Source organism: Talpa europaea, assembly GCF_964194135.1.
Source record: "Talpa europaea genome assembly, chromosome: 14".
In the NCBI taxonomy this organism is placed as follows: Eukaryota; Metazoa; Chordata; class Mammalia; order Eulipotyphla; family Talpidae; genus Talpa; species Talpa europaea.
Genome location: NC_140082.1, coordinates 64,042,233 through 64,054,906, shown reverse-complemented (window position 1 = coordinate 64,054,906; position 12,674 = coordinate 64,042,233). Strand labels below are relative to the sequence as shown.

Sequence of the window (12,674 nt, the reverse complement as noted above, 5' to 3'; positions counted from 1 at the left end):
TCCACGAACCTGCTTAGTTAAATAGACAACACTAGAGAGATATGGGTATTAACCCCACGCGTAGATGGGAGAGCCCCACTGCAGCTGCCTTTGCCATTAGAGCAATCACTGCAGATGTATTGCTCACCTCTGCAGCTTCAGCCCCAGAGTTGTGTATGCTCATTTTTCACTTTCCTTTGACCCTTGGATTCTTCACAAATGAGCCACCTGCTGTATCCTGGTGTGGGGGGTAGAGATGTGGGACGAAGTAATGAACCTGCAAGGCCTTTCTACACCTATTGGTTGCTCTAAAGGGAAATTGAGGAATACTGCAAAGCCACAAATCTGAGATTTCAGCTCATAAATATTTAAGCTCCTCGCTTAGGTAATAGGTTCCTTGACAGCCAGAACTGTCATTTGCACGTTCTCTTCAGCTGAACGCAAAGTTCCAGTTGCCAGACTGTCCCTGGATACTGGGGACTAAAAGCTGGTGAGTGCTGAGTAGGGAGGGGGAAACTAACTGGGCTGATTGCTCTTAAAGGTCTCTGGCTACTCTCCAAGGCTGCTTCGCCCCCCCCCCCCATCATGGGGCTTTCTCTTTATTTTGATTACTAAATGCAGGCAAAAATTTTGCGGTATGGCACTTCGGTTAGAAAAAGGGTAGAATATGAATATATACATGGAGACCAGAAAAACAATTTCCAGCATTTAGCTTTTGGAAACAGTGACTAAATCTGTACACATTTCAGCCTCTGTTGGAGTGTAATTAAAATCAAATAACAATATACTGTATATGTAATTTTAAAATATATGCTTACGGATCAAATTTATGTGAGAAAGCAGACATTTGGTACACATTTAGTGAGCACCTATTATGTTACGAGCATTTTGTAAAAGTTTGGGGATTCAAAAGTGAATCAGCAAGAGGTGGTTAAGATACAAATTAATTCTATTGTAATTCTCTATGATAAGCTACAAGGTAGCTTTATAAGTAAAATACTATCACAACATATTGAAGAAAAGAATAAACGCTCCTCTAGGTGGTGAGGAAGAAGTCACATGAGTAAAACCTGGGTCTAGACGGATGTGTAAGTCACAGGTTGGAAAGGGAGAACATTTTAGACAGAGGAATTGGCATGAGTCTGTTTATTGACAGAAGCATAAAAGTACATTGGTATAATGTAATTATGTTCATATCACATGATGTCTAAATCTAAATATTTTTCAGATTCTTAAATAGGCAATGATTAGTAATAGTTCACAATAAATAATGTTATGATGATGTTGATGAATAAAGAGCGGCATCACATAAAATTCAAAATCATGTAAAATTTTGCAGCTGATTGAAAACAATATGTCTGTCAAGTACAAGATAAAGGATGTAGAAATGGACCCACGCTGTGTTTAGAACGTTGGTTCTATGACTGAGTGGGTAGATAGACTGCTTCTTAACTGATCTGTATTTCCATTTTGTAAGAGCATTGCTTAAAAATGATAGAAAACAAGAGATTGGGTCCAAACAGTTTCATTTCAGTTAAAAAGCCAGAAGTCACTGGAAACTACCTTTAATAAAATTAGAGGATTTTATTGCACCTTGCAGATAATTCAGTGTTTTTATGGTTGTAGCATTCCACTTTGCTTGCTAGCATTCCATTAACCAGTTACTTTATTGGGGTGAATTCCACAAATTCATAGTAGTGGGAAAAGATAAACGAGCCTTTCCAAAACCCCAGAGAATGGTGGAATAAGTTTGTGGATGCTTTCAGTAGGAAGTCACAGCATCACAGTTGTTCCAGAAACGATAGCATTTTAGAGCTCGGAGAGTCCTTCGAGGTAATGTATTTTGTTGACCTTCAAATCTTTGAGGAATGACATTCTTGTAAGAAAACTATGCTGAGTCTGGGAACAGAGTTAGTGAGAACTACCACATTTTTACACACTTACTTTGGGGTCCATGTACGTGTTATTCATTCTTTTATTCAACAAATGTTTTCGAATCCCTCATAATATACTGGGTAGTTATCTGAATGAGACAGTGGCTACACTCCCCAGGAGTTTTGAGTTTTATAAGAACATATTTACATGTAGGTAAGGAATATAAAGAAGAAGTTATTTTGAAAATAGAATGAAAGAGAACAATTAAAATTCAGAAAACGGAAAATGATTTTCAAGTGAAATGAATGTGTCCTTCAATAGACAATTTGCCACACTAACTCAGGCTTATACAGCAACCTTTGTTTTATTTACAAAGTTTTAAGCATCAAACGAGGGGGATAGTTTGATGAAATTAAGTGTTTGGATTGTTTCTGAAGAAATGCAGATCAGGATTAGAGCTGAATTCTTGAATTATCATTTGTTGATAACCTAATGAGAACATAACATCCAAGTGCAAGAACATTATTGACTTAATTACCTTGAAAATATAATTTTTAAAAATATCCATTTAAAAAAAAAATCAAAGATTTATCAGTCAGGCATCCCCTCCCATCATGATTACTGCCCCAGGGATATGCCTAAGAAGTGTGGACTTTGAGCCCCCTCTGGAGGAAAAAACAAACCCTTCCCTGCCAGTCTGGCAACAAATGGTTTCTTTTCTAAAGGTCAGAAATGGACAAAGGAATCATCTAATCAAATTGACTTTTGGAATTAACCTTATGAAGCAGAAGTATAGCCTTTAACGTATGGAGTGCCCAATGAGGATATTTGCTTCAATAGGCAACTTCAGAAACATCTGTCCCCCAAAGGCTTGGTGTGACAAATGTTGGATACAGACTAATAATGACGTTGGGAAAAGATTATAATGAATTCAGTCACTTTTTATTTTCTAAACATAATAGCTTGCAAAATCCCATGCTACAGTGTATCTTATGGATTATCATTTAAGAAGCTAGCAAACCTTTTAAAAATAGCTGTTCATTCATTCACTTATTTTTTTATAATAAACTTTATTTTTATATTCCCCATACAATTGCGACCCCCTTATTTTGACCCCAATCCCTCCCCTCCCCACCTCCCACCCCCCCGTAGAGTGTCTCTGGTTCATAGTTGTGTGTTGATTTTGATTTTTACTTTCTTGTAGTTATTCTTTTTCCTGGTCCCTTATTTAAGTTTTCTAGATTCCTGCTATGAGTGAGACCATCCGGTATTTTTCTTTTTCTTTCTGGCTTATTTCGCTGAGCATGATCCCTTCCAGCGCCATCCATGTTGCTGCAAATTGCATGTGTTTATCATTTTTAAAATCTGAGTAATATTCCATGGTGTATATGTACCACATCTTCTTGATCCAGTCATCTATTTTTGGGCATTTGGGTTGTTTCCAAAGCTTAGCTATTGTAAACAGTGCTGCTATAAACATAGGGGTGCAGGTGCTCTTTGGAATTGACGTTTCTGTGTCCTTTGGGTAAATACCTAGGAGTGGAATTGCTGGATCATATGGAAGCTCTATGTTTAGTAGGTCCAGAAATCTCCACACAGCTCTCCATAGTGGTTGGACCAGTTTGCACTCCCACCAACAGTGCAGGGGAGTTCCTTTTTCTCCACACCCTCGCCAACATTTGTTGTTGCTATGTGCCATTCTTACTGGTGTGAGATGGTATCTCATTGTAGTTTTGATTTGCATTTCCCTGATTACAAGTGATGCTGAACATTTTTTCATATGCCCGTTTGCCATTTGCATTTCCTCTTCAGAGAAGTTTCTTTTTAGCTCTTCTGCCCATTTTTTGACTGGATTATTTTCTTTGTTGTTGTTGAGTCTCATCAGCTCTTTGCAGATTTTTGTGATCAGTCCTTTATCATTAGTGTTGTGTGCAAAAATATTCTCCCAGTTGGTGGGGTTTCACTTTGTTTTTGTTATTGTCTCTTTTGCTGTGCAGAAGCTCTTTAATTTGATGTAGTCCCAGCTGTTTATCTTTGCCTTCACTATCACTGCTTTGGGTGATGTGTCTGTAAAGATGTCTTTGATGTGCATATCATGGAGTGTTTCGCCTATATTTCCTTCTATGTATTTTATGGTTTCAGGTCTTATGTCTAGTTCTTTAATCCATTTTGAGTTGGTTTTTGCGTATGGTGTGAGGTAGTGGTCAAGCTTCATTCTTTTGCATGTAGCGACCCAGTTTTCCCAGCACCATTTATTGAACAAATTTTCTTTGCTCCAATGCATATACTTTGCTCCTTTGTCAAAGATTAGTTGACCATAAATCTGTGAGTTTATTTCTGGATTTTATATTTGATTCCATTGGTCTGTGTGTTTGTTCTTGTTCCAATACCATGCAGTTTTGATGATTATGGCTTTGTAGTATAGTTTGAAGTCTGGGAGTGTGATGCCTCCATTCCCTTCTTTTTTTTTCAGGAGAGCTTTGGCAATTCGGAGTTTTTAGTGATTCCATATGAATTTCATTAAAAATTGTTATATTTCTTTGAAAAATGACATTGAAATTTTTATTGGAATAGCATTGGATCTGTATATTGCTTTTGGTAGGATGGCCATTTTAATAATGTTTATTCTTCCAATCCATGAGCAGGGGATGTCTTTCCATTTCTTTGTGTCTTCTATTTCTTTTAACAGGGTTTTATAGTTTTCTTTGTATAGGTCCTTTACCTCTTTTGTTAGATTTATTCCCAAGTATTTGATTTTTTTTTTGATTTGACAATAAAAGGGATTTTTTTTTATTTCTTCTTCTTCAGCTTTATTGTTTGTGTATAGGAAGGCTACTGACTTTTGCGTGTTGATTTTGTATGCTGCCACTTTACTGAACTGATTGATGCGTTGAATTAGTTTTTCTGTGGAGTTTTTGGGGTTCTCTATGTATATTATCATATCATCTGCAAATAGTGGTAGTTTGACTTCTTCTATTCCTATTTGGATTCCTTGGATGTCTTTCTCTTGTCTTATTGCTCTGGCAAGGACTTCCAGTATTATATTGAAAAGCAGTGGTGAAAGTGGACATCCTTGTCTTGTTCCAGATCTTAATGGAAATGCTTTCAGCTTTTCACCATTGAGAATGATACTGGCTGTGGGCTTGTCATAGATGGCCTTTATGATGTTGAGGTACGTTCCTTGTATCCCAAGAATTTCAAGGGCTTTTATCATGAATGGGTGTTGCACTTTGTCCAAAGCTTTCTCAGCATCTATTGATATTATAATATGTTTTTTATATTTCTTTTTGTTGATGTGTTGGATAATGTTGATTGATTTTCGGATGTTAAACCATCCTTGTGTCCCTGGAATGAATCCTACTTGGTCGTGGTGAATTTTCTTATGGATACATTGTTGGATTCTGATAGCTAAAATTTTGTTGAGGATTTTTGCATCAATGTGCATTAGGGAGATTGGCCTGTAGTTTTCCTTTTTTGTGTTGTCCTTGTTCGATTTTGGTATTAGTGTAATGTTGGCTTCATAGAACGTGTTTGGTATTGTCCCTTCCGTCTCAATTTTTTGGAAGAGTTTGTGAAGGATAGGCACTAATTCATTCCTGAAAATTTGGTGGAATTCATTTGTAAATCTATCAGGTCCTGGGCTTTTGTTTTTGGGGAGGTTTTTGATTACCATTTCAATTTCGCTGCTTGTAATTAGTTGGTTTAGGTGTTCTATTTCTTCTTTATCTAGCTTTGGGTGATTGTAGAGTTGTAGGAATTTGTCCATCTCCTCTAGATTGTTGAACTTGTTTCCATATAACTGTTCATAGTAGTTACTGATTATTCTTTTGATTTCTGCTGTGTCCGTTATGATTTCTCCTCTTTCATTGATGATCCTGTTTATTTGTGCTTTCTCCCTTTTTTCCTTTTGTGAGCCTGGCTAGGGGTTTGTCTATTTTATTGATTTTTTCAAAGAACCAGCTCTTGGTTTCATTGATCTTTTGGATTGTTTTTTTAGTTTCAATTTCATTTATTTCTGCTTTGGTTTTTATTATTTCTTTTCTTCTACTGGTTTTGGGTTTTTTTGTTGTTCTTTTTCTAGATCTTTGAGCTTCGAGATTAGGTTGTTTCTTTGAGTTCTTTCTTGTTTCTTGATGTGAGCCTCTATTGCTATATATTTTCCTCTTATTACTGCTTTTGCTGCATCCCATACATTTAGGAAATTCGTGTCCTCCTTGTCATTCAGTTCAAATAATTTTTTAATTGCTTCTTTGATCTCCTCGTTAGTCCAGTGGTCTTCCAGAAGTGTGGTTTTCAATCTCCATGAAGTAGGAGAGTTCCTTGCCTTCTTTTTATGGTTTATTTCTAGTTTGATGCCTTCATGGTCAGAAAAGATGGTGGTATGATTTCAATCTTGGTATATCTGCTGATGTTTGTCTTGTGTCCCAGTATGTGATCGATCCTGGAGAATGATCCATGTGTGCTTGAGAAAAATGTGTACTCAGATTTTTTTTGGGTTTAGTGTTCTATATGTGTCTGTTAAGCCCAAGTGCTCTAGATCCTTATTTAGAGCTTTAGTGTCTTTACTTATTTTTTGTCTCATTGATCTATCCATTGTTGATAGTGGTATGTTGAAGTCTCCCACTATGTATGTGTTTTCTCTAATGTCTGTTTTCAGAGAGGACAATAGTTGTTTGATATATTTTGGTGCTCCTTCGTTTGGTGAATATATCTTAATGAGTGTTATTTCTTCTTGAAGTATTGTCCCCTTGATCATAATGTAGTGACCGTTGGGGTCTCTTTTTATCTTTTTGAGTTTGAAATCTGTTTTATCTGATATAAGTATAGCTGTTCCTGCTTTCTTTTTGGTCCATTTTCTTGTAGGATTGTTTTCCATCCTTTAACTTTGAGTCTATTTTTATCTTTTGTAGCTAAATGTGTTTCCTGGAGACAGCAAAAGGTTGGGTTTTGTTTCTTAATCCAGCCTGCGACTCTGTGTCTTTTTATTGAAGAGTTTAGTCCATTTACATTTAGAGTTAATATTGATATGTTAGCATCTGTATTTGCCATTGTGTTTGTCTTTCCTTTGATTTTATTTATTTATTCTTTTAATAACTTTTTTTGGCCTTTTTTCATTTTTATTTGTCCCTCTGAGGTTCTGGCTTTAGGACTCCCTGTAGTATTTTTTGGAGTGGGGGTTTAGTCGTAATGAAATTCCAGAGTTTCTGTTTGTCTGGGAAGGTCCTTATTCTTTCTTCATAGAGGAAGGAGAGCTTTGTGGGATAGAGTATTCTTGGTTGGCATCTGTTTTCTTGGAGTCTGTTGACTATGTTCCTCCACTCTCTCCTTGCCCAAAGTGTTTCTTCGGAGAAGTCTGATGTCAGTCTGATTGGTTTTACTTTGAATGTTATCTGTTTCTTCCCTCTTGTCAGCTTCATTATTTTTTCCTTGTCCTGGATTCTTGGGAGCTTTACTATTATGTGTCTTGCTGTATTTTTCCTTTTGTCGTGGAAGTCTGGTGTTCCTCTTGCTTCTTGTATATCAATTTTCAGCTCCTTCTTCACATTTGGGAAGTTCTCTTCAATTTTCTCCTTGAATATTTTCTCTGTTCCTACATCTCTCTCCTCTCCTTCTGGGATTCCTATAACTCTTATATTTCCTTTCCTCATGGAGTCAGATAGTTCCCAAAGTCTTTCTTCGGTCTTTTTCCTTCGCACTTCTCTTTCTTTTTCTGTTTTGGTTCTTTTTATTTCTGTGTCTTCAAGAGTACTTATTTATTCTTCCATTTCCTCTATTCTGCTTTCTTTGTTTTTCCCAGAGTTCTTTAGCGCCTCCATTAATTCTTTGATCTCCTGCATTTCTTTTACTTCCCTCTTTAGGGACTCAATTTCATTCTTCTGATCATTGATTATTTTTCCCTTATCATTGTTTTCCTTTGTGACTTCTGTCAGTTTTTTAATCACAGCAATTTTAAATTCTCTTTCTGGAAGGCTCAGAAGTTCTTCCAAGTTACTGTCGTTGCAGTCTGGGGGGTGGTTTTCTTTTTGTGGTGTGCTTTTTTTCCTGAGGAGTTGCTGGGTTGCATGTGTTTTTTCTACTCCCTACTGTCTGTTTTCTAATTTGCTGTATGCATTGGGACACTGTGTTGCTGGTACTGGCCGGCAACTTGGGCGAACTTCCCAGCTCACCTCTGGCTGCTTTAGGAGCCATCTGCTGGTTTCAAGCAGGCTTTACTGAAGAAAGGTCCCTGTTCTAAAAAGGCGAGGCGGGTCGCAAGCCTCTGCTTGCCCAGTCTGCCCTGCCTGTGGGTTCCCGCTCCCTCTCTGGGCTCGGACTCCAGGCCAGAAGGGGCCTGGCATGGGCAAACTTCCCAGCTCACCTTGGCTCCTGCAGGAGCCTTCTGCCGGTTTCAAGCAGTCTTTACTGAAGAAAGGTCCCTGTTCTAAAATAGCGATGTGGGATGCACTCCCTGCACGCCCTGTCTGCCCCAGCTGTGGGTTCCCGCTCCCCCTCTGGGCTCGGACTGCAGGCCAGAAGAGACCTGGCATGGGCAAACTTCCATTCACTTATTTAATAAGTTTTTATCTGTACCTTCTGTGTCCTAAGTGCCATTCTTAACAATAAATCAAACAAATAAAAGTCCTTGCCCACATGAGGCTCACACTGGAATAGAGACATTAAACATCATCTTCCAGCAAGATGAATGAGGGCATGGGTGAATGTGGAGGCAGGAAAGCACAGATTTGGAAACTCTTGGTTTAGATTGTGCCCTCCAAAATGGAAATAAATCACATTCCCAACAGGTAATAATGAACCTATTAATACAACCTGACAGGCTTGTTTTGGAAGATATTTTGAAGCTTAAATATATCCAAATACACCCCAAAGCATCCCTTGCAGAACCTTTAAGCCAGGAAAAAATCTTTAAATATAAGTCATCTTCAATTAGACTGACATTTCCAGACTATTTTATTGATGGGAAACACAAGAGGGCCGCAGGGCTAATGCTATCAGGAAGATGTGTGGCAGACTTCCTTCTCCATTGTCAGGATGTTGGACCAACTCCGTGCATCCATCCATGTTTATATTGTGCCCATATGGACCAGTGAATGCTATAAACACAGTTCTAGTAAAGATAGACATGGCTCCTGCCTTTATGGAACTTTCAGTCCTTCATGGAAGACAGGAATAATAAGACACAATATGACAAGTCACACTTTGGGCCTATTCCTCATCTTGACCAGGGACACACTGGCAGGTGCCTGGCAGGGCAAGAGAAATGGCAGTCATCTTCTATCGCCTCTGTCCACCGGACAACTTATTTCCAGTGCACTGAGCAAAGGAATATTGAGTATACTCAATATAAATTGTGGGGCAGTTTGCACTAAACTGTATTAGTTTTCTTAACATAGCATTTTGGTTTTGAATATATTTTTACTTTACACATCTGCTCTCTGAATGACACAAAATGCCGTGTTAGGGGGTATTGGTGAATGTATCCTGTCCTCGGTTACTCTGGAATGAGGACACACTCTTGGAGGTTCAACTTCCAAGTAGGTTATTGCCACCAACACATAAAGGCTGTAGACACTTAGTTGACATGAGAATTTAGTTTTAGTTGGTGGCTTTCAGACAAGCAACTGCACTGACTTAGACTTTTCTGACATCTGATTTAAAACTGCAGAAGACCCCCAATTATCAACTTCAATTGAGATTGTCCTCTTTTCTGAGCTTTCCTACCTATAAGTAGGGTCTTCCTAGCCAACAACATAAACAGAACCAATACTCAAAATGTTCAGGACTATAAATACTTCCAAGTCAATATTATGAAGTCCATCACAATATTGATAAGCCCTGGTGGGCAATGTGCAGAGTTGACTCAGGATGTAGCAGGGATTAAAGCGAATACATCTTTTTCACTTTGTTTTTTTGATTTATATTTTAAAGATGGTATGGGAAGAATCTCTAAAGAGAAACAGTTAGCATATAGTTTACACATTATTGTGTAATGATAATGATAGCAAACAATAATAGCAATAATGATAGCAAATAAGCTTGCATGTTGGGTATTTCTACAGACCAGAAAATTGTCACACACATACACACACACACACACACACACACACACACACACACACACATAAACACCCCTACATCTTACAGCAATGCCACAAGGTAGCTTCTTATATATCCAGTTTTATAGCTGAGGAAACTGGCACAGGAACATTAAGGAACTTGACCAAGACAGCAGAGCTGAGAGTGGCAAAAAGATTTGAACTCAGACAATTTGGTTCTATACACTGTACTCTTGATGCTTTCCCCTGTCTTCCTCTGGAGTGATATCTGAAATACTAAAGTACTATCAAACTAAATGAATGTTTGCTGAAGACTTCCTTTACATAACTCTTTACTCCACCCACATTTTATTGTAGATTCCTTGAGACCTGTTGAAAACAGAGGCATGAAAATGCCCTTAAGGAATTTGCTAGCCTACATTGAGTAACAGAGTATTCGTCATCTAATAATCTAGAATGTTAATGCACCTATTGAACTACCTTTGAAAGAACTACAAGAATTGACTAATACAGTGCTATTATATAGTATGACATTGGATGTGAGCTCCTTAGTAACCTTGAGTAAAGTGTGAGAAAAAAAATTACCTCTAAGGCTAATGAAAAGCAGTATATCACATATAACATTTTAAGGGACTTACAAAATTAAATATTTATAAAAATAAATTATATATGTACATACTAGAAATCAGAAGAGACAGAGATACCAGTTCTTGGGACCAACTTGGTTATTACATTGGACATTAATTAGTCTCTAGATTTTATGGGACCTAAGGCAAATGGATCAAAATATGTATGCATATCATTTTTATCTTTTGAGTAATATTATTCTTACCAATAAAAAGACACATATTTGTCTGCTGAATCCTAGTCTTTGTTTGAAGAATTTTTTAGTGGATCCTTAAATAAACATTTGATAATAACATATTAAACTATAAATAGTAGGAACTCAATCTTTTGAGGAATAACATGAATAAACAAATGTATGGATTATAAGATGAGAGATATCTTTTTATATGCTATAGGAGTTTTATATGCTATAGAAATGCATTTTATGGATGCTTTTGTATCAGCTTCTCATACCAAGCCCATACCATCACGTAATTCAGTACACAACATTTAGGTAAAGGCCTAAAAATAGAATAGTTTATTTTTTTTCATAGTTTAATATCTCAAAGCAATAATGTCAACCTCTTTATTTTTACTTCTTCAACTCCTATTTTCTTCTCAAGTCATTACAATGTACTCCATCTCTGCTGTGGTTCTGTTCTAGGTCAATGATGAATTCATTAATTCTAATCCAATGGACATTTTTCATTGTCTGTTTTGGTTTTGGTCTCTTCTTAGCATTTGACATTCTTACCTCTCTGGCTGCTCCTTTTCAGTCTCCTTTGCTATCTCCTCTTTTTCCATCCACTCATTAAAACTTGAGGTTTTCTTGAGGCCACTTTCTGTTCTTATTTTATTCTTTTATTTTGCACCTTCTTAGGACATTATTATTTTAGTTACCATCTTCATGCTGAAAACTCTCTGATATAAAAACATACACCAAATAGTTTCTAATATCTAAATCCTATAAAGAAGATCTAAATATCTTAAAAATAAGTGGTTTCTGTCAATGGAGTCAAACACTAGTGTAGAAAAAAATATATTCCTTAACTATTTCTCATTTAGTCAATCATTAGGTATCACTTCTGTGTGTCTTTAAATGCAGCAAATGACTCTTTGCTTTGTTATTTGTGATTTATTTGGCAAAGTAGAGGGAAAGCACTGAAATATAAACATGAAATGTTTGAACCCATTGTCATTGAATATCATTCATAAAGATAACAGGTCTTTGAAATTGTAGTAGAAATCAATTTGAAATGAGATACAACTTACAAAAACCCAAATTACAAGCGATTTGTAAAAGCATATATCCGTTGTGCAAATATGGGAATCCACAAGAAAAGATGATTGATTGATTGATTATATATCATGAATTACATTCTGTTCCATTGCACATAAATATATGGCATCCTGATACAGAAAACATTTTTTTTTCTTTTCACATAATCTGTTCCTAGGAGTTCTATCAACACATATTTTCCTTATAATATCAGACTTGGACATTTTGTTCTTAGCCCAAGGATTTTGTGTCAGAAAACTGTAGTTGTAATTAGCTGTGTGTTAGTAAAGTCGGGATAGTACTTTATACTTATGTGACTGCTTAAAACAATGCAGTCATGCACTGAGTTATACAAAAGTGACAATCATTAAACTTAGGATTCTAAGAAGTAGGAGCAGCCACAGCACAGAGCTTCCACCCTCACAGGTGACAACTCTCTCGACCTAATGATAAGTGTCCTCTGATGTGAAAATTGGTTAGAGGTGCAGTGTGACATGAACAGGTTCCTTCCTAGAGGTAACCAGGAAATTGAACTCATCTTTATTTTGGTAAATCTCTCAACTGCATGAATTTCTTTCCTTTCTTTGTAACAGCGTTTAATTGTTAGAACATTCTTTTCAATAATACTTATTAACTACAAGACAAAAAAGTAACTATGAAGAGTGGAACCAAGATTTGAATTGGGCAAGACAGATTACTTGAGAAGAATCCTCTGGGCCATCTTCTTTTTAATTTCTATATTATTCTTCCTGCCTTTTCCCTCCCCACCAAACCATACACATGCATACATGTGCATGCACAGCCCCCAATACTTCCCAGCAAGGCATTAGCTAGAATAAATGTGGTAGTGGGGTGCGAGGGGCCGAGGGCGTCAGTTTTCA

At 36.9% G+C, this 12,674-nt stretch overlaps 1 protein-coding gene across 1 annotated transcript in view; it reads left to right on the top strand.

Annotated features, from left to right (window-relative positions):
- KIF26B (kinesin family member 26B) overlaps positions 1 to 12,674 on the top strand; it is a gene marked incomplete at both ends in the record, with an annotated part of 536,756 nt that overhangs the window by 351,634 nt on the left and 172,448 nt on the right. The window lies entirely within an intron of this gene.